Genomic DNA, 23,358 nt, shown 5'->3' on the forward strand with positions numbered 1-23,358 from the left:
TCTTTTTTTCCCCCTCTTTCCTTCCTCTCTTCCTTCCTTCCTTCCTTCCTTCCTTCCTTCCTTCCTTCCATCCTTCCTTCTTTTTTTTGTGAATTACAAAGGAATTATAATTATGTACCGATTTCATTTTTGTAATATAAGTCTATGCTATACTTAAAATTTTCTAATTTTAATTTTGGGGCCACATCCAACAGCATTCAGAACTTATTCTTGGCTTAGCATATGTGGTGCTGGAGATTGAACCTACGTCTCACCACTGTTCTTTTTTCAAACATTTTACAGTCTTAGAAAGCAATTCATGCTCCTTAGTCTGAATTATTTTCCTTGGTATCTAAGGATCTTGGTCTGGGTTGCAAGTTCTCACCAAACCTATGTCTACTCTATTTTTCTTTATGTTCTGTCTGCAATTATATACTAAAACCTTCCTGAATATATTGGAACATTTCTTTTATTTTCTCGGAATATCTGCTAACAAACTCCTTTTAATTCCATATAACTCATTTTAGGAGCAATAGTATAAAAGGTCGGGCTCTTTCCCCCCCAAAAGATGTTATTTTTTGTTTTTGTTTGTTTGTTTGTTTGTTTTAGGGCCACACCCAACAAGGCTTACTTCTGGCTCCACTTCTAAGGATCACTCCTGACAGGCTTGAGATATTATATGGGGTGCTGAAGATTAAATCCTGGTTGGCTACTTGCAAGGAAAAAGCCCTACCCACTGTATTATTGCTCTGACCTCCCTCTTAGATATTCTGGAGGAAACATTTTGCGAATTGCAAAAGAGTTATAATTATGTACAGTTTTCATTTTTGTAACGTAAGTCTATGCCATAATTAAAATTTTCTATATAATTAATGTTAAATAAAAATTATAAAATGTAGATAAACCTATAATCCCACTAGGTAATAACCTATGTTAATTATTCAGTGTCTATCTTTCATATCCATACCACATACGTAGGCACACATGCGCACACACACACACACACACACACACACACATACACATTTGTCTTTTCTAGACTGTGAGCTCCTTGGACATAGAGAATCAGAATTCTCAATCTCTATATTACCAGAGACTGAGCACATTTTTGGAAATCTCCACAAGGTGTTGTAGAGGCAACTCAGTTGGCCTCTTTCATACGTTACTACAAGTGTGTTTGATCCCCAACACAGCACTGTCCCCAAGAACCACTACACAGAGCTGGGAATAGACCCTGAGCACTGGTGGGTGACTAAAAAATGTCAGTGGGTGAGACTGGAGAGTTAAGTAAGGTAGGTAAGATGTTTGCCTTGATTTGAGCCCTGGTACTACATATAGGCTTCTCAGGCACCACCAGGAATGATCCCCGAACAGAGAGCCATTATGAGTTTCTAAACAGAGAGCCCTAAACACAGCTGGGTGAGTCTCCAAACCCAAAATATAAAAGATCCTTTATGAGTTGAGTTGAAGAGGAATGAGCACTGTGACTACTGTGCTCTGCATTGATTAACCCTCCATCAGACTAGGACCTGCCCCTTCTCTTGCCATTTTCACCTGAAAAAGCATGATTTTATCTATGACTTTCTGCTTTTCCCTGAGGACCTTGCTTTGCACCCTGTCTATTGTGGACGTATTACATGCACATCACTGAAGCTGGGTAAAGTTACATAGGCTTAAAACTTGAGCAATACGGTCAGCCATCAGTACTTGGGAAGGAGTGGTAACTATTAGCAAATGATAAGTTACATGATTCCAAATTAAATCATTATTAGGCTGTATGTTTTCTTCTAAGAATTATCCGGAGAGCTGCTGAGTCAGTGTCAATTGTGTGTCCACGTTTCCTCTTGATGCCTGATTTGGGCCAGGTTGTCATGCTTCATCAGAGGAATACGTTTTTGCAAGGAGTGACTGAGACTGGAAGCACAGAGGACTAGCAATTTGCTGGGCGAAGACTGATTTCTTATAGAGGGCAGCTGTTGCTACAGGCCATGGGCTGTGGTTTGTCACTCTCTGGCCATCACCTGTACTTGCTTGTCAGAGAGATTTTCCCAGAGAGAATCTTAGATGGGTAAGAGAGCTGTGATATTTGGAACATCAGCGGGAAAAGAAGCTTACCTCTTTATGATGTAGGCAGGTAGACAGGGAAGGCCCCTTCCCGAGGCAATGTCAAAATCCAGCACTGCAGAAAATAGGAAAACAGGAACTAAGGCTTAATAAAACCCTCACCTGGCTCCAGCAACAGACCCAAAGAAGCTCCTGCAGGAACAAAAGGCCAGGAAAGGAATTTCAAAGAAGACCATCACCACTCCCATCCTCCCTGGTAACCTCCTTAGCAACGACTTGTACCTGGGAAGAAGCCCCATGTGGGGGCAGGTTGGAGAAACCCTATAAAGGCCACCTGGAACAAAGGAAGGGCGCACATATGCTGCCTGAGCCCGTGTGCTGCTTGCGCCCACGTGGCCGAGCACATGTGGTGTCTGAGCACATGTGTTGCCCGCATCTCCCCTCTTGAGATGTGTACTTTCATGCTTTCGTGTCTAACTTTACTCTCTCTCTCTCTCTCTCTCTCTCTCTTTTTCTCTCTCTCTCTCTCTCTCTCTCCCCCTCCGCACCTAAAAATCCTCCAAATAAAATCTATTTACTTCACTGCTTGTCTACTCCTGAAATTCCTTTCTGTGAGGCGAGACAAGAACCCAGTAACCCTGGTAACCCTGGGTCCTGGGTAGCAGAGGCAGTTGGGGAGAAAGTGACCGTCTTTCTCCTCCCTGCTTCACAAAAGTCACCCGTGGGACCCACCGACATCATATAGAGCTGGTGAAAACTATTCCAGGGAAAATGTGTTCCTGCAGCTGTGTTCTTACTGAAGAGTCAGCAACCGGTTACTAGGAAGTGCCAAATAGTAAATATGATAGACCCAGAGAGCAGATGGTCTTTGTTGCAACTGTTAAGTTCTGCTCCTGTAACATGAAAACAAACATCCAAAGATGATATGTAAACAAATAAGCATATCATGTTTCAATAAACTTTACTTAAACTTTTTTGGGGGGGCAAGGGAGTTGGGCAACATGTGGTAGGTGCCTAGAGCTTACTTTTGGCATTGTGCTTAGGAATCAGTCCTGGGAGTCTTGGGTGAACCATATGGGGTTCTGGGGATTAAGCCTGGGTCAACCATGTGTAAGGCAAGCACCCTACCCACTGTGCTATCTCTCTGGCGGCTACACTGACCTTTAATGACTTCATGAAATTGTAGAAAACATTCTTAATTTAGGTGCTGTATAAAAATCAAGAGGGGCTATGGGCTGTGGTTTGTCACTCTCTGGCCATCACCTGTACTTGCTTGTCAGAGAGATTTTCCCAGAGAGAATCTTAGATGGGTAAGAGAGCTGTGATATTTGGAACATCAGACACATTACTTCTTGTGAGAGAAAAGTGGGTATGTCTTTAAATGTCAGCATGTGTGAGGAGCTCTTGGGTGATTATAAAAGAGATGTACATTTTAACTTTGATGTAAGGGAAAAATCTCTAACATTGGCTGAAAGTATAATGAGTTTTTTGTGAGTGACTGAATACATTCCGAGGGATTTCATTAAAGAAGCTCTGATATTCCATGTAAGCATTTAAAAAAAAATTCTGAATATTCTCCACCATCAAGCAAACGATTTTTGAGCTGTATCTCCTGGTTTATGTCTTGGAAACAAGAGGCACATTGAATGTAAATTTGTCTCTTGTTTCTCCTTTGAGATTTACTAATTGGATCAGTTTTTCACCCCCACACACACATAAACCATTTAAAATGAAGATTCAAGATTTCATCAAAGTGTACTCCACAGTGATAGTTTGGATGAGAAGATTCCTACCTTATAAGTTTGGTTAGTGGAGAAAACAGGATTTAGGGGAAAAATTATTGTATGTGTTGTGTTTTAGATTTATCAGTTCTTTAAAATGTCAGCTGAAGAAGAAAAATTATGTTCCTTTTTTTAATGCCAGTATTAACCCTGGTGAGAACTGTATAATAGGTAGTATTACCTTTATTTTGCAGGTGAAAAAAATGAAGAGTCAGAGAAAATAACTAACTTGTCTCAACCCATTTAGCCCAGCATTACCACTTCTGAAAATATAACTAAGGGCCCAAAATACACACAGCAGAAACACCATCGGTACTTCATTGCAGCACTGTTCACAATAGCCATAATCTGGAAACAACCTGAATACCTGAGAACAGATGACTGAATGAAAAAACTATGGTATATCTGATGTCAGTGGGCCCCATGGATGACTTATGTGAAGGGAGAAAGACGGTCACTTTCTCTCCATCCACCACTGCCACCCAGGACCCAGGGTTACTGGGTTCTTGTCTCGCCTCGCAGAAAGGAATTTCAGGAGTAAACGAGCAGTGAAATTACAGTTTTTATTTGGAGGTTCTGAAGGGAAGGAGGGAGAGAAAGTGAGAGAGAGTAGAGAGAAACCTATTCAAAAGAGCCCGGGCTTCTCCAAGGGCGGAGAGAGCCCCTACACACATTCCAGCATTATACATGAAAACATGAAAGTACACATCTCAAGAGGAGAGATGCAGGTGACACACGTGTTTAGGCAAGCATACGTGCTGGCTTCCTTTGTTCAAGGTGGCCTTTATAGGGTTTCTCCAACCTGCCCTCAAGCTGCTTCTACTTAGATAAAAGTCCGTTGCTAGGGAGGTTACCAAGGGGGTTGGTAGCGGTGATTGTCTTCTTTGAAATTCCTTTCCTGGCCTTTTGTTTCTACAGGAGCTTCTGTTGGAGGGGATTGTTCAGGTGTCAAAGGAACAGCTTTGGAGTTTCCGGTAAATCTCTCTCTGATCCTTAATTGGTCTCCATTTCTTCTGCTGTCATTCCTGTAGATGTCCAGCCTCTGCAGGGTCTGTCACAGACTGGTGGAAGGGGCCTTCCCTATCTGCCTGCCTACCTCACATCTACAAAGTGGAATACTACGCAGCTGTTAGAGAAAATGAAGTCATGAATTTGCTTATAAACGGCTAGACATGGAAAGCATCGTGCTCAGTGAAATGATTCAGAAGGAGAGGGACGTATACAGAATGATTGCATTCATTTGTGGGATACAAAAAAAAAATAGTATGAGACTAATATTCAAAGCCAGGGAAAACAGGGACCAGAAGGACTATAGTCAGTGGTTGCCACAAGTGTATGGTGGGAGAAGGGCAGTTAGGATAGAGAAGGGACCAGTATGACAATAATAGTTGGAAATGATCACTCTGTGTTGCTTGAATATTCGTTCACTCAGAGGCGCTGAAACAAGAAACACTTAAGAAGTTTGTGTCATGGAGGGCCCAGGTTCTCTCATACCGGTGACAAAGGTAGAGAACCCCCAAATCTCCTTTTATTGATTATGGTACCTCTAAAGGGCACAATGCAGTGACCTCAACAAAAGAAGTTACAGAAAAAAATATTGAGACAGCAAAACATACATTGTTTCCATGCTCGGCCACATGGGTGCAAGCATACATGGGCTTTGTTCAAGGTGGCCTTTATAGGGTTTCTCCAACCTGACCCCAGATGGGCTCGTTGCTAAGGAGGTTACCAGGGGGGTTGGGAAAGGTGATCACTACAACGAATCACGACCATCCTGTTATTCGTCGATTGCCTCGAGGAAGCCCCAGTAACGTCTCCTTCATCCTAGCCCTGAGATTTTTTAAAAAGTGCCATATTCAAGGCTCTTTCAGAGTTAGGAGAATGAGACCCATCATTGTTACTGGTATTTGGCATATTGGGTCCGCCACGGGGAGTTTGCCAGACTCTGCCGTGTGGGCAGTCTACATTCGGTAGCCTGCCAGTTTGTCCAAAGTAGGAATGAGATAATAAGATGTCATAGGGAGCTGGGTTTTGGGCCAGTTGGTGGGTGTGACCCCTCCCCCCCACTGCAATTCGGAGGATCTGGGTGGAGGATGCTCAGCCCCAATCCGAGTAGGCTAAAATCAAACCCAAAATAAACCCCACAAAGATTCGAGTTTCCAAATTTGAGTTTCTATGCTGTGGTTGCACTAAAGCTTGGACACGCACAGACATGCACACCACCCTCACGCACGCGCCCATGGAGGCGAGCCCCGCTCAGAGCTCAGGGCCTGTTTGAGGTGCTCTGACACCCACACACACGCACACCACACACGTGCATACCACACACACACACACACACACGCACACACACACACACGGCAGGGGAAAGGTGATGGTGTTTGAAATTTCTTTCCTGGCCTTTTGTTTCTGCAGGAGCTTCCCTGGGTCTGTTGCTATAGACAGGTGAGAGTCTTATCAGGCCCTGTAGTTCCTTTTTTTCCTATTTTCTGCAGGGCTGGCTTTTGCCATTGCCTTGGGAGGAGGCCTTGGGCTCACCCTGATGGCTCAGTCCAGCCCCAACAACTCTGGACTAGTACTGAGTATTGAAAGTAAGTAAAGAGATATACATGATGACCTTTCAGTATCTGCCATGCGAACCATAATGCTGGAAAGGAGAGAGAGAGAGAGAGAGAGAGAGAGAGAGAGAGAGAGAGAGAGAGAGACAGTCTTTCATAGAGGCAGGTGGTGACAGAGGGGAGGTAGCACGGAGAAACTGGGCATGGGTGGTGGGAAATGTTGGTGTTGGAACATTATATATTATATAACTGAAATCCAATCATGAACAACCCTGTAACTGTATATCTCACTGTCATTCAATACGAAAAAATTATACATACATTCAATATAAAATTTGATATACATTCAATATCAAAAAAATGTTTAGCTACTAAGAGAAAGATCAAATTCGAATATGTTTCTTCCTAGGAATAACCAGGAAGTAGGAGACTATTCCATGTCTAGGAAAAGCTGCTTGGGGCACAGTTCTGGAACGAAGGACTGTTTAACAAAAAACAAACAAAGAAATCCCTAAAGAAAATTCAAATCAAAACATTCTCTTCCTACCTCTGGGATCGAACCGATATCTGTATCATGCAAAGCAGACTCCCTGCCTCCAAACTTTTTTTTTGAAAAGTTGATGTAATTAATAACATGAAACTAGTGACTTGGAAGCTCTGCCTATAAACTTAAAGGTTTTATAATGACAGTGACCTGATGATACTGTAATATCCATTATATATTCTTTAAAGGCCATCACGTGTAACACCAAATTTTTCTAGTAACTCTAAAAGTTGAGCTCTCATATTTAGCTCTCTAATTTAACTCCAGACAGTATTTTTCTATTTCATTATTTAAAAGTTAAAATTATACTATTAACATGCTAATTGAGAACAAACATATACTACTCAATAAAAAAAAATAAGTAGAAGACCAGAGTTCGAACATCTTACAACTGAAACCCAATCATGAACAACTGTTATCTGTGTATCTCATGGTGATTCAATTAAAAAATACATACATAAAAATAAAATAAATGACTTACATTTCCCTAAAAAAAAGAAATTAGAAGTGCATTTTTGAAAAAATGAGAAAGATGCTTGTTCATAAAAGGAAGTTTTTGCTGTTATTTTCCTGTTCTTTATGCTTTTTTCTTTATATACGCATTTGGTCCAGGATAATGACCCCATTATTTGTGGATGTATTCAATGATGGCATTGACACTTGTTGCTCATCAGTACCAAGTAACCTCTTGTACTTTGTTGTTTCTGTTCTTGCTTGTCATCTCAGAGCTGCCATTTTGATAGACAGCCTCGTCTGCCAATACCTTCCACTCTTCCTTAGCTGACTCAGGACACATTTTTGTCTGTGTCTTCTATTGAGCCTCTTGGTTTGTGTCATGAAGGAAATGGCAACAGTTGTATTCTCCTGTTCTTTTTTTGTCCTTGGCTATCATTAGTGAGTAAGAATTGGAGATGCAATTGTTTTTCATTTTTTACAATTTTATTTATTGAATCACCGTGAGAGCAGTTAAAAAGCTTTCGGGTTTAAGTCTCGGTCATACAATGGAACACCCATACCTTCACCAGTGCCCATTCTCCACCACCAAAAACCCCAGTATACCCCATCCCACACCCTCCCCCTACCTGTGGGGCAGATGATTTCTACATTACTCTCTCTCTACTTTGATTACATTCAATATTTCGACACCAGACCCACCATTATTATTTGGAATTTTACCCCAGCACCAACATGGCCGACCCGAGTTCGATTCCTCTGCCCCTCTCGGAGAGCCTGGCAAGCTACCGAGAGTATCTTGCCCGCACGGCAGAGCCTGGCAAGCTACCCGTGACGTATTCGATATGCCAAACACAGTAACAACAAGTCTCATGACAGAGACGTTACTGGGCCCGCTCAAGCAAATCCATGAACAACTGGAGGACCGTGACCGTGACCCCAGCACTCAGATCTGCTGAAAAGGCAATATTAGACAATTTGTTTTCTATTCCTGGTTATGAATAACATATGATGTCATGTGGCTGCAGTAGTGGCCATGCGATTTTGAAATTCCGAAATTTTAACAATTAAATCTGGAGGGATTTCTGCCAAAACCTTCTGGGTTCCGAGAATTGTTCCTGAGTCTCTTGGATCATGGCCGTTAAGCAGCTTGATCAGAGCCAGAAAGGCCGTTCATGGGCGACGACTCAGGGTCTCATTGGGACTAGGAGGAAAGGGCCAGCTCTACCCCCATCCTGTTGATGTTGGTGGGCCCCACGGGTGACTTATGTGAAGTGGGGAGGAAAAAGATGGTCACTTTCTCCCCACCCTCCTCTGCCGCCCGAGACCCAGAGTTACTAGGTTCTTGTCTCGCCTCGCAGAAAGGAATTTCAAGAGTAGACAAGCAGTGAATTAATTGATTTTATTTGGAGGATTTTTGGAGAGGGAGAGAAAGGGATAAGCAGATAAGCGGGGGAATGGAGAGTAAGAGAGAGAGTAACACGTCCAGAGAGAACGCGGGCTTCTCCGAGGGTGGAGAGAGCCCCTACACACATCCTAGCATTAGACACGAAAGCATGAGAGTACACATCTCAAGAGGGGAGATGCGGGCGACACATGTGCTCGGGCACCACATGTGCTCGGCCACGTGGGCGCAAGCAGCACATGGGCTCAGGCAGCATATGTGCGCCCTTCCTTTGTTCAAGGTGGCCTTTATAGGGTTGCTCCAGCCTGTCCCCACGTGAGGCCTCTTTCCAGGTGAAAGTCCGTTGCTAAGGAGGTTACCAGGGAGGTCCAAAAAGAGGAATTCCGTGGGGAGGCCTATATCCTGAGGGTCTGGTCTTATCAGGCCTTTGTTTTCTGTGTCCACAAGGTGGGTCATTCCTAGAATTCTTCTTCCATGAAACTTTGTTTCATTGCAAAGGGCCTTTCCCTATCTACCTGCCTACATCACCGTGAGGCCCTGCGTGTCTTGTCACTGCGGGCCCAAATCTGACTGTCCAATGGCCTCTGGTTGATTGAGGCCACTGAGCCGCCTAGGGGGAACAGGTGGAGGGACAGCACCCTTTCACCCCTGGGGTGGCCTGACAACAGTAACCTACTGCCAAGTCCACACACATTTTGCCAAAAACCGCTGGGTTTCAAGATTTGTTTCTGAGTCTCTGGGATCACGGCTGTTAAGCAGTTCGATCAGGAACCAGAGAGGCCATGCCTCCAATTATACAGCTGAGCTGGACATGTTTTGTGGTGTGTCTCCCACATACCTAACTTTTGGCCGTTTACTTTCTTAGTAAACTTTGCCCCAAGTTGTTGGGGTCTGGCCAAAGGCACAGCAGCAATTTTGGGATATCTGGAAGTCTGACGGTGAAAGAATCCATATTAGGGCATCAAATTTTTGTGTACTTTAGCTAACTTGCAACATTGCTTTCTGTAAAACTGCTTGGCTGCTTTGCACCTGGGGGAGAGGGGACTTGCAAAGTGAACAGGGCATAACTTCTTTCTACAAGATTCAGGTGTATTTACTGTCCCTGAAATGTATTGTCTCAGTAAAGCACCCTGCAGATTTGGGTAAAGGCTAACTCAGGATGCTGGTGGTTGGGGGAAATTGCCCTTTCCTGGAATGTATTGTCTCACTAAAGCACCCTGCAGACTTGGGTAACACAAAACGAGGATGGTCAAGGGAGATTACCTAAGGCTTAATGATTCCAGCTATAACCTTGCTTGTGCTGACAATCGATATACGTAAATGCTGATCTTTGAATCTATAGGCTAAGGAGTGAGGTACTTTTAAATGGATTGGTTAAGAAAGTATATGTTGTTACAAATCTATTGGCTATGAAATGCGCGGGCTTTGCTGTAACGGCCAGTGAAGGCCTATATAAGATCCCCTTTGAAGAAGTTCGGGGCTCTCAGCCACTGCCCATTTCTGGGGTATGCTGCGGAGCCCCAGCATGCTGGTCTAAATAAACCCCGTTTTTACTCCTGCAGGAATTGTGTCTATCTGGTCTCTCCGCGCCTCCCAGGGCTAGGGGACTCCCGATCCCAACAACGGTACCATCAGGCTGCTGATGCACTCGCCTCACAGGTACAGATTGACCTGCTGGCAGCACCATACCCCCATGGAGATACAATTTTTTGAGAATATAACTGTCTTTATGTGTTTCCTGGCAATGTCCATAGATTGAACATTAAAGTAAAGTAAAGTAAAGGCCCTCCCGTTGATCATCGATTTGCTCGAGCGGGCCCAGTAACGTCTCCATTGGAGACTTTGTTGTTCCTGTGTCTGGCATATCGAATACTCTCGGTAGCTTGCCGGGCTCTCCGAGAGGGGCGGAGGAATCGAACTCGGGTCGGCCATGTTGGCCGCGTGTAAGGCAAACGCCCTACCCGCTGTGCTATCGCTCCAGCCCAGATTGAACATTATTATCCTGCTTTTCATTTGTATTGGACTATTTATGTATCTTATTTGAGTGAGCCTTATTGCATTATCTTTCAGAATCTTGATCATTTATGCCCAAAAGTTATCTAACAAGTAACAGTTGAAGATTTTATATTTGAGTAACCTGATTATACTTAAGAGTTACTAGGATATCCCTTGCTGTAAATACACTTTCTAGTTGAAGTGGACGATAGACCATGAGGAATACTGAATATAAAATGACTAGGTCGGAGATATATTACAGTGCTTAAGGCACCTGCTTTACATACAAACCCAGCTTCCCTGAGTTTGATCCCCAGAAACTCATTAGGTTCCCTGAGTATCAATAAGAGTGATCTCTGAGCATAGCTGGTTGTGGCCCCAAAACAAATTAAAGAAAAAAAAAACACCAACTAACTAGATTACAATTGTCTTGGTTGTTTGGGAGCTGGTTATAAATAGCTGGTGATTTTCCATTTATGCTAGATCTAGACAATTGATATCAAATGAAATCATTGCCTTCATGCTTTCAAGCCTAATTTGTTGATCTGGACCTTGTGTGATCAGTGGTAGATCCTGACTGCTCAACCCTCAGTTTGTAATTTTTTTCTAAAATTTTAGTAGACTCGAATGAAACATGAGCATTCTATTCTTTTCAGATAATCCCCGATCATTTCAACAGCTGCTTTGTGTGTAACTATAACTGTTGGGATCGGGAGTTCCCTGGCCCTGGGAGGCGCGGAGAGACCAGATAGACACAATTCCTGCAGGAGTAAAAACGGGGTTTATTTAGACCAGCATGCTGGGGCTCCGCAGCATACCCCAAAAATGGGCAGTGGCTGAGAGCCCCGAACTTCTTCAAAGGGGATCTTATATAGGCCTTCACTGGCCGTTACAGCAAAGCCCGCGCATTTCATAGCCAATAGATTTGTAACAACATATACTTTCTTAACCAATCCATTTAAAAGTACCTCACTCCTTAGCCTATAGATTCAAAGATCAGCATTTACGTACATCGATTGTCAGCACAAGCAAGGTTATAGCTGGAATCATTAAGCCTTAGGTAATCTCCCTTGACCATCCTCGTTTTGTGTTACCCAAGTCTGCAGGGTGCTTTAGTGAGACAATACATTCCAGGAAAGGGCAATTTCCCCCAACCACCAGCATCCTGAGTTAGCCTTTACCCAAATCTGCAGGGTGCTTTACTGAGACAATACATTTCAGGGACAGTAAATACACCTGAATCTTGTAGAAAGAAGTTATGCCCTGTTCACTTTGCAAGTCCCCTCTCCCCCAGGTGCAAAGCAGCCAAGCAGTTTTACAGAAAGCAATGTTGCAAGTTAGCTAAAGTACACAAAAATTTGATGCCCTAATATGGATTCTTTCATTCCCCACTTCTTTTCATGAGCATCTCTAATCCTAGAGATCGTGGGGGGGTCGGGGCCTAATTCAAGGACCCGTGGTTAAGAGTAGCTTCCCTCAGTGGGTAGAGTCCGGTATTGTTGCCCCGAATTAGGAGGATCTTCAAGACTCAAACCAATTCTCCCAGGCTTCTCCGACGTCGTTCAAGGCCTTCCCGTAGCTTGGCTATAGAGTCTCTGACAACCTCAGTGTGGTCTGCGTAGAAACAGCATCCCTCCACCAGATCAGAGCAAAGCCCTCTGTTCTTGAGGAACAACAGGTCGAAGGTCGAGTCCTCTCAGGTTTTGGGAGACTATCTCGAACAGGGATGTGAGAGATTTCTCGATGAGGTCTTAAAAAGAGTTAAAGCAACAGAAACCAAAGCAACATAATGCCATACCCATCTCTATCATTAAAACAATGAAAAGGATTAACTCTACAAACAGGTTTGGTTGATAATATAACTTCCTGTGTTCAGATTTTTCTAATGGTCACAGAAACACCAAGCCATTCTCTGGCTTTCTCAGTACAGACTGGAAAAGCTTCTGCCCATATACTGAAGCTATCAATGAGAACCAACATATATTTATACCTTGAACATATGAACATTTGATCATTTGTATAAGGTCAAGCTGCCGATTCACCTCTAAGTTCCTTGATGCTGAACAGGTGTTAGGAGAGGAGGCTCAGGATTTCCACTAGGTTCATTAATGGCACAGAAAGCACAGTTCTGAATTACTTCTATCTTACTTGCTGTTCAGTTCCTCCCCATGGAAGATGGTTCTCACTAGTGTTAAAACATAACCCTTTAATAATATTCCGTTGCATTGGTTCAGGAGTTGTTAATCCCATGATGCAACAGAAATTAAGAGCTGATAATATTCTTGTTCTCTCCAAATGACTGTTCACAGAAAATGAGATGCAATAAAGTATAGAAAGAAAATTCACAGTATTTTAGAACTAGATATTAATCTACTCTAATTTGACCAGTTTAGATGCCTTTCTCGACACTTTGGCCAATTCAGACCGGGGGAAAGCAATTCTGCACTTTGAGATGAGCTTCACCCTAGTAAAGCTCTGGCTTTCAATGCTCGTATCAGACTAGTGACAGCATGTATAATATTGAGTTCCCTTTACAGATTAGGCTGTTTTACCTACAGACAGTAAACTAAGTTTTATCTAAATTTCCCCAAAGGGGGTACCTTTTAGATCAAGATTAGAATACATTTATTCAATCACCTCTGTAGAATTAGAATCTGATTCTTACAAAAAGCAAGTTACAGAAACACGGTTTTCTCTCCACCTTCATTTTAAAATGTTGCAAGATAGTTTAACAAACCTGGCTTGTTCTTTTGCATAAACACAGTAAGATTAGAGAACTCTCCATTTGGGATACCCAATTATTTACTGAGAAGTCCTGGGGATCAGCTAAAGACAGGAGACACAACAATAGTGGCATTAATCTTCATTAATCTTATCTGGCATGTCAGAGCTACCCAGGCCTGGCCAGAAGATGTCCCGCGATGTCTCGAGCCCTTGGGTTGTGGCTTTGGTCCTCGTTTTCCACAGAGATGTCCTGGCAGAAAGGAATCCATCCCATCCCTTCTTCAGGGCTGGGAGAAATCCTGGTTTCCAGGTTTTTCCTTGACGCTGAGAGTAGGCCCAGACTGAGTTAGTCATTGCAGAGTCCTAGATTCCTCATTCTCCATAGCAGTGATGGTTTCCAGTCTTTTCTCGAGCCAGCCTGCCTCTAGGGTCGCTCTGAGGTTTGTAGGGTTCTTGAAACAGTACCTGTTAAATCCCTGCTCCTGTCATTTAGACAGATCCCCTGACTGTTTCCCTGGAAGAGGGCTTTGGGGTCCCATGGCTGGTTTTTCCTGTCTGCATGAGGGGTAGACCCTATTACAGAGAGGAAAGACTTATCTGGATTTATGCAAACCAACATAGTGCCATGAAACATCAAAAAACATACTGAAGGTACAAAAGAAGAGAAAAGCAAGTATTTCACTTTACTCACAGAGATGTAATACACCTGTTTGCTGTGGGTCCTAGTCAGAGAAGCTAAAATCTGTAGAGATAAAGCATACCGTTTAACATGTTTTTAATCCCATGTCAAAACCCTTGATTTCTGCAACTTTTGAAAAATTCAATGATCTTAAGAGCACTGTAACAGGAGTCCAGATAATCCATCAATCATCTTTACCATAGATCTTACCACAAAGGTGCTAGAAGAATTCTGCATGTGATTTAAAGCGTTTCTTATAACAGTTTGACCAGTTCCTTTTCTTTAGAACAACCTCAAACCTTCTACACATTCCTTTACATACATTCTGTAACTTTCATTCATTTAAAAATCAATTTCACTTTAACAGAATTCCTTTCCTTTCTTCCCACTGACGATATCTCCATCCATTATCTTTCTGACTTATGGCATACATCTATAGTAGTACAATGTACAATGTGATCTCCCAAATTTAGACACAAGTTACCAACCATCTCACTTAACATGACAAAACTGTACTCTGCAGTACTATTTCAAAAGCATTAGATCAGTTCCATAGATATTCAAAATGCTTAAAAATGCTCACAATTAAAGCTTTTACAAGGTATATCCACTGGGCAAAAGATCACTTTACATTAGAAACTAACCAGGAGACATCTTAAAATTCTGATTTAGAGGAAAACACAAATACAAAAAGATTATCTAATCCAATGCAGATACAAATATGTACATTAACATAACAGCATAAGACCTATAAACAATCAATTTTTATAAAACATGATAAAACCTTCTTTGGCTTAATTTCAATAGTTCTTGTACCTTAATTATTTAAAATCATGAGCTTTCTACACCAGATACTTTTTAACAATTCCACAGAAATACAAACATGCTTTCAGACACAGAAAAAGCCCTTTGGATTTTTTTTAACCAAACTTTGATATCAGCATAAGAAAATATTTGAATTGTTGTGTGAGCACAAAAAGGATGGCAACAATCTATCTTTCCCACCGCCAGCGTTCTGTAGTTTCCCCCACTCCAGGGAGGTAGATGGAGATGGGCAGGAAAAGGAAGGAAACCTTAATGGCCAGGCTGCTTGATCTTAGTTGCAGTTTATTCCAATCCTCTCTCCACTCTCGTACCAAAGACTAGCCTGCCTAGAGCTGGGAATCTGCAACCCAAAGATCAGGCCTGGCTAGCACCTGAGATCTCCGTATCTAAGACCTGCTAGGTTCTGTGAGAAAAAGGGAAACTGCCTCTTACAAATTTTTCATAAAAGTTAGCTGAGGCTTGTAAGACAAGTTCTTGCTTTCTCTGAACTCTTATTTCACTTTAGTTTCAGGCTCTAGTTCCATAGCTCTTCTAGACAGTACAAGATTCTTAAGTTCAAAAAGGATTTCAACTGTTAATAATATAATCAATGTTCTTCTAACAAGAAATTTAGATTGAGAATTCTGCTTTCTCTGTAGGCTCAACCTTCTGATAAGGATTAACCCTTGTCTAACAGGTTCCTAAAACAACTGCATTTCTTAAATCACTGGGTTGCATGTCACTAACTTCTCTAAAATTTCTACTTCTGATTTCAGCCTGGTTCCAACACTCAAGTGTTCCACACAGACACACAGACAGACAGACAGTCAGACACAGACAGACGGACACAGACAGACAGACAGTGAACTGACGAAAACACCACACGTACATGTGCACATATCTGTAGTTGATCGATCAATCTGACCCTTCAAAAAAATGGCAGGGAGAAACTGATGGACTGAGAAAGGAAGGGACAGCTCCCAGGGCGGCTGATTGGGAACTCTGCTCCTCATTTCCCAGCCTAACTAGTCAGTCTCCCACTTGTTAAAAATGGGTCAAGAAAGCGCTTTTGTTGATATAAGCCGGCAAAATAAACTATGACAAAGATGTTACCATATTTTCGCCAAGGCTAATTCTGAGGCAGGGAACTAGTACCTTCCTATCAGACATGGGGATAGGCTTCTTTGTTTCTGATGTCAAACAGTTAATCATAAGATCTCGCATTTTCCTGCCTCCTCTGCTTTGATACTCTCCTATTTCTGTTGTTACCTGCAAAGATCTGACTGCAAAATGATCTGGTAATGCAAACTGCCATTCACTGGCTATCTTTCCCCAATATACTCAGGCCACATGGTGTTACAGAGGTCAATAAGATCTCCTTATCTAAAACTACCTAGTTAGAAGCTCCTCAGATGATTTCCTAATTGCAAGCAAGAATCTATGAAAAGGGATGGTTCCTTGGCAAAACTTTTCTCCAGGTCTATCACTTTTGCCTCTCCTAAGGGGACTCTAACCTCCCTTAAATTGGCCTTTATTCAGAGGCTCATCTCCACCTGGGTGGGCCTGGCTTTGGGCAGACCCACAGCTGTGTGCCTGAGCCAAACTTAGTGCTGTGGTCTTAAAAACTCTGCTCCTTCAAAAAAAACAGTTCTGCCTTCTCTCAGCTTGCTACATCTTCCCTGCTTTTGCTGGCTTGCTGCTTTTCTTAGGCTTCTTACCTGCCTTTTACCCCTTTTTTTTTCTTTCTGCCTTACATCTGGACTGCCTTCATTAGCATTTGAATTGACCTCTAGCTGAGACTGGGTGGGGAAAAGGATTTTCTGCCTGTAAATTGATCTGCCTTAGTTTCCCAGAATCTTCTCACTAGTGGGCTTTCCTCCCATCCCCCCAATAGTGGATGGTGACGCAAGACAGACAAAGGAGGGGTGCCTCTTTGCAGAGACTATTCAGATGCTTGCCTGGAGGAGAACTTCACAGCAGATCTTCCACAGATTACCTCCTTTATCTGAGCCACAAGGTTTGGAGAGAAGGAACCTCGTGGGGGCCAATCCACACCGAAGGAAGGTCATTCTGATGAACAATAAGTGTCAAATTTACCTTTCTTGATCATCAAGCCCAGATCCTGAGCTTTCCTGTGGATCTCAGAGAAGTGATCAATTCTGACCCGTATTAAACAATCTTAATAAACAGAATTAGGAGAAAGATAATAAATACACACACTATGGATACACGCACAGCTCACACTTAGGCACTCGCTCGGACCGGTCCACTCTTTCACACGGGTGTGCACCACACTCACCAGTCACCCTGGGACTCCCAAATATGCCCAAAGGGCATGCACATGATTTTTCACCTCCAGAGGGTTTAGTTCTTCCAAGTGAAGAGATCAGAAGTAGGGAAAGGCCAGTGCTGGCCCGGGAGTGGCAATAGAGAGTTCGGGGTTCAGGGGCAGAGGAGGAGCAGAGTAAGTGGGGGCCCCTTCTCCCCCGGGCCTGGCACTCCTGCCTAAGGCTCCTGGTCCGGGTACCCCCGGGGAGCAGGCTGGTAGATGACTCCCTTGACCTGGAAGATAAGCGGCGAGTGGAACGATCCCTCGGGGGGCCAACCAATCTGGAACGTCGGCCATCCTGCAGAGCAAAAGGTCTGCCATTTAGGCTTTTTAACAATCAGAAAAGGATTCTGAGCACGAGAGCAGACCTCTGACCAGTGGGAGAGAGTGAGTGAGAGGAGTGGACGGAGATTGTCCAATGGTTCCAAAGACGGTGTCTCGGTAGAGAAAAAGGACGAGCGTGATCCAACCTACAAAAAAAGAATGACGCAAGCGCAAGGCCTTTTGGAGAGGAAAGAAGAATAGAGAAGTAATAGAGCGGCCGATGATTCCTGACACACCAGATGTAGCCTCTCCGAGGCTACCACAAAAGAGGCCTCCAGGCGTCCCTGGCCCTCATCCACCTCCGGGGCGTCCCCCAGGGCTGCGGCCCGTGTCTATTCCCGACACGTCTGTCAGACACAAGGCTCGCACACACAACAGTGTGCTGCACACCACTGTCACTGTGCTTGCACACCACTGTGCTTGTGTCACCGATCGGTAACTACAGTAAAACGGTACCGGAGAAACAAAGAGAGAGAAAGAGGCGCCTTAACTTACCCCGCGGCTCAATCCTGCGTCCCTGGGGCAGGGTCCTCGGTGATCTCGGTGGAACCTCCAAATGTTGGGATCGGGAGTTCCCTGGCCCTGGGAGGCGCGGAGAGACCAGATAGACACAATTCCTGCAGGAGTAAAAACGGGGTTTATTTAGACCAGCATGCTGGGGCTCCGCAGCATACCCCAAAAATGGGCAGTGGCTGAGAGCCCCGAACTTCTTCAAAGGGGATCTTATATAGGCCTTCACTGGCCGTTACAGCAAAGCCCGCGCATTTCATAGCCAATAGATTTGTAACAACATATACTTTCTTAACCAATCCATTTAAAAGTACCTCACTCCTTAGCCTATAGATTCAAAGATCAGCATTTACGTACATCGATTGTCAGCACAAGCAAGGTTATAGCTGGAATCATTAAGCCTTAGGTAATCTCCCTTGACCATCCTCGTTTTGTGTTACCCAAGTCTGCAGGGTGCTTTAGTGAGACAATACATTCCAGGAAAGGGCAATTTCCCCCAACCACCAGCATCCTGAGTTAGCCTTTACCCAAATCTGCAGGGTGCTTTACTGAGACAATACATTTCAGGGACAGTAAATACACCTGAATCTTGTAGAAAGAAGTTATGCCCTGTTCACTTTGCAAGTCCCCTCTCCCCCAGGTGCAAAGCAGCCAAGCAGTTTTACAGAAAGCAATGTTGCAAGTTAGCTAAAGTACACAAAAATTTGATGCCCTAATATGGATTCTTTCATAACTAAAATCCCATTTTTTTTGTTCTCTTATATGTCTCTTATATGTACGCTTAGACACAAGCTTGACCTTGTGTTTAAACTTGTATGACTTCTGAGTATTCTGTCTTCTCCTGGCTATGATTCACTTGTTTCTTGAGGGAATTTGCTGTGTACAGTTTTGGCACTGGACCCTGAATACTAATATTCTTGGATGGGCACCATCTACATATGAGTATCACTGTAGCACTGTCCTCCCATTGTCTGTCAATTTGCTTGAGCACGCACCAGTAACGTCTCCATTGTGAGAATTGTAGTTACTGTTTTTGGCATATCGAATACATCATGGGTAGCTTGCCAGGCTCTGCAGTGAGAGTGGAATACTTTTAGTAGCTTGCCAGGCTCTCCGAGAGGAATCAAACCTGGGTTGGCCTCGTGCAAGGCAAACGCCCTACCCGCTGTGCTATCACTTCACATCTATAGTATGTTAGACTTATGAGTAGATCCTGAATTTTTAGAATTATATTGAATGGATAAAATTTGTCTTTAAACTGACTCAGGAATTATTTTATGATTGTTGGCAAGAGTGCACATATCTTTTCATTGTGCCAGAATGAATTACCTCATGGGTAGTCAAAGACTTCCCATTAGAGAGGAAACACAGTGACTCTTTTGGATAGTTTGCTATCTTCCCCCAGTTAGGGGCTTGTCGGCTTTTCAAGTTGAATCTACAAATGTATATGAAGACTGCTCATGAACTGATATCTACTCTGAAATATTCTTTATTGTTATTCATTAATTTATTTTAAAATATTTGAACCTTTATGTAAATATAGGGGCTGGAGTGATAGCACAGCAGTAGGGCGTTTGCCTTGCACGCAGCCAACATGGCCGACCCGAGTTCGATTCCTCCGCCCCTCTCGGAGAGCCCGGCAAGCTACCAAGAGTATCTCGCCCGCACAGTAGAGCCTGGCAAGCTACCTGTGATGTATTCGATATGCCAAACACAGTAACAACAAAATCTCCAATGGAGACGTTACTGGGCCCACTCGAGCAAATCGATGAACAACGGGAGGGCCTTACTTACTTACTTTAAGTAAACATCATGATTTATGAAGTTGTTCATAATACAGTTGTTTCAGATATTCAGATATTCCAAAACCATTCCCACGACCAATGTGATCTTCCCTCCACCAATGTCTCAGTTACCCACTCACCCCCAGCTTGGCCTCTTAGCAGATACAAAATAATTTAATCTATGTTGCTTGTTATAACATATATCTCATAATGATGTTTCTGAAGTCATTGCCTGAGGATTTGAGCTGTTAGGTGCTAGGTAAGCTTCTCTGTTACTGTTTTTACTCATTGAGCTTACAGGGCTTCTACAAAACTTTTACATCTAATTTTATATGTTTCTACTTGGTTGTCAGTACTGTGAAGTTTGGAGATGTCACTTGATTGTATATACAGTTTTATGATCCAGGAGCTACGGAACTGGGATGATTCAGCAGTATGGTATCTCAGCTGGGCTGTTTATTATATGCTGGCAGATGTCAGGTGTGGGTGGAGTATTGGTCCTTCTGACAGAGCGGAGACTCAACCTATCCCATCCCCAAAAGAGATCTGGGCCTGGAGATCGGATCTACCTGGGCTGACCCAGCTGCGATGTCTCACTGCTCTAAATTTTCTGATTGCTCGTTATTATTACTTGCCTGGATGCAACTGAATCCTTGGTGTTCGCTAGTTCTATGCCCAGATGATGATTATCCATGTTCAGGCTGATTGCTGAGTCGCTAAAGAAGAATTCTGCTTATTCGTGGAATATTCTTTGTCTTCCATATGTGCTTGATCTTGATGGTCCATAGGAAGAATCAGACTATGAATGGCTTGTGCTAAGAAAGATTTTGTCCTTCATAAGCTCCATGCTCAGTTCTCTGACCTAACAAAATCCCAAGTAAGAGAGCTGTGTCTTACTGCTAAGGAACAAACCTTGCTTTTCTCTCGTACTAGATCCTGAGTATCCACTGCCAGACTTGGATTTTATGCCTTGATGACATTCTGAATATATGGGTTTGTCTAATAGCTGGTCGTGAGTGTATTTATATTGAATACACTTCAATTCAATATAAATTCTTGAATTGGGCTTACACACTCATGGGGTTATAATGACAGTTTGTGAGTCTTTTTCTTGTATTAGGTACAAATTTTGGTGGGTATACTTAGTTCACCTTTGAACAAATATAGGTAAAATCCTGACCTTTCTCTGAGTTTCCTGTGACTAGAGTAAATTTTCTTGTACTAGATCCAGAAACCTTATGACCATACTCAGAATGGTCAAGGGAAGAGGAACACTCTCTTCATCTGTCTTCTCACTGTTGTAAAGTGTTACTGGGCAGAGTATAATTGGATCCTCTTATCTACTGTACTGGACACAGACTGAGTAGGTTATTGTGTGCTAGTATTGAGTGTTCATAACCATTTTTTGGTCCATGTCTAAATTATTTGCTTTTGGTGCTGAATCTTGACTGTTTATGGATAGGTTTAAACTCAATTCCAGTGTGTCTTTATACAAGACTCTTAAGTGTCTAGACCTGCTTTTTGACTTATATGTCTCAACTGTCCACATCATATCCAGACCTAACCATTGTACTGATGCTGACTTTTTATATAGGGATCCTGATATGTCACTGTTCTTTACTATTACTGGATCTTTAATTGCAGCTTATATCTGACCTATTCCTTGTATATGCAGGTTATCTCAATGCATATCTGGAGTATCAAAAGCAATACATTTAATTTTGGGGGGGTTTGGGCCACACCCGATTGTGCTCAAAGTTTACTTCTGGCTCTATGCTCCTGGCAATTCCTGGGGGACTATAAGTGGTGCCAGAGATTGACCTTGGGTTTGCCATGTGCAACCCCCTATCTTCTGAACTTTCTCTCTGGGCTTTTAAAGTATTCTCTTGGTTATGCATGATGAGATACATGAATTCTTCTATTTGTACTGACTTTAGACTATGTTGGAGATGATTTTTTGATGAGCAGTGTATATGGCATTTAATATGTTGCATTATCTTCCAAGTGTTCATAGATGGATCTATCTTTGTCTTCCTATTTCACTTGTCATAGTTTTTCATGAGTAAATCTAATGAGTTAATAATTTTTGTCAGGTTTGAACACTGATTGTTCAAAGTTGCCTTATGCCTGTTCATATCTAATTGTTTCTGTGTCTAGTTTTGGGTCTTAATAATTGATTTGTAGATTTAGACTAACCTTTCTTAGGTCTCTAGGTTTATGTTTATGCACAAATGCTGGCCGACTTCAACCGTGAGTGTGGAAAGGTCAAACTACAACTGAATCTCACGAAGACAATGTTTATGAGAAACAGTCTTGTTCCTGACATTCCATTCGCTCTCAACAGAATGACCATCTCCGAATGCAACAGTTATATGTACCTAGGTCGAGAAATCAACATGATGAATGACTTGGCACCTGAGTTGCACAGGAGGAAGAGAGTGGCTTGGAATGCCTTCAAGAGCGTTGAAGAGATGGCTAAGAGGATGAAGAACCTCTGGCTCCAGGCACAGCTCTTTGATTCCACTGTTCTTCCTGCATTAACATATGCCTCAGAGACCTGGGCCCTACGCAAACATAATGAGAACGCTATTCGAGTCTCCCAAAGAGGAATCGAAAGAGCTATGCTTGGAGTATCACGTTTCACTCAAAGGAGAGAAAGAATCCGGAGTTCCGACCTCCATCGATGGCCAAGAATTAGGGACGCTGTCTCGTTTGCCAAGGCGTTGTAAATCAGATGGGCTGGACATGTAATGAGATTTGGAGATGACCACTGTACTAGAGTCATTACCGACTGGATTCTACGAGATGTCAAAAGACCGCGTGGCCATCCACCTACAAGATGGTCAGATTTCTTTGTCAAGACCCAGAACGATTGGTTTGAGGCTTTTTGATTTCCTAGAACGAACAGATGCCATTGGGCTACATTAGCACACCACAGGGACGAATGGAAACGTTACTGGTGCCCACTCGAGCAACTTGATGATTAACAGGAAGTCAAGTGATCAAGTGATCTAGTTTTGGGTCTTAATAATTGATTTGTAGATTTAGAAAAACTTTTCTTAGGTCTCTAGGTTATATTTCATCATCATCTTTAAGTATAGCTGGATTCTTGATGTCTGCTTATAGTAGATTTATGTTTATTATACATATTTGTGGGTTGATCCTGACGGTTCAATAATGCCATTTGATTGCCTATGAGACCTATTAATTTTCTTTGTATTGGACACAAAGTATTCATTGGAAAATCTCAATGGCCTATGAGTTGTGATCCTCCCCTTGATGAGTTCTTGGCCTATGGTCATACTCAGACTGATCATTGTGGATATTGGCATTATTTTAAGTCTCCTCACCCTCACTATCATTGAAATGATTATAACTGAATCCAATGGTGTGCAGATGATACAACGCAGGACTGTCTTGAGTCA

This window comes from Sorex fumeus, unplaced genomic scaffold, assembly GCF_029834395.1.
Source record: "Sorex fumeus unplaced genomic scaffold, SorFum_2.1 ptg000001l, whole genome shotgun sequence".
Lineage (NCBI taxonomy): Eukaryota > Metazoa > Chordata > Mammalia > Eulipotyphla > Soricidae > Sorex > Sorex fumeus.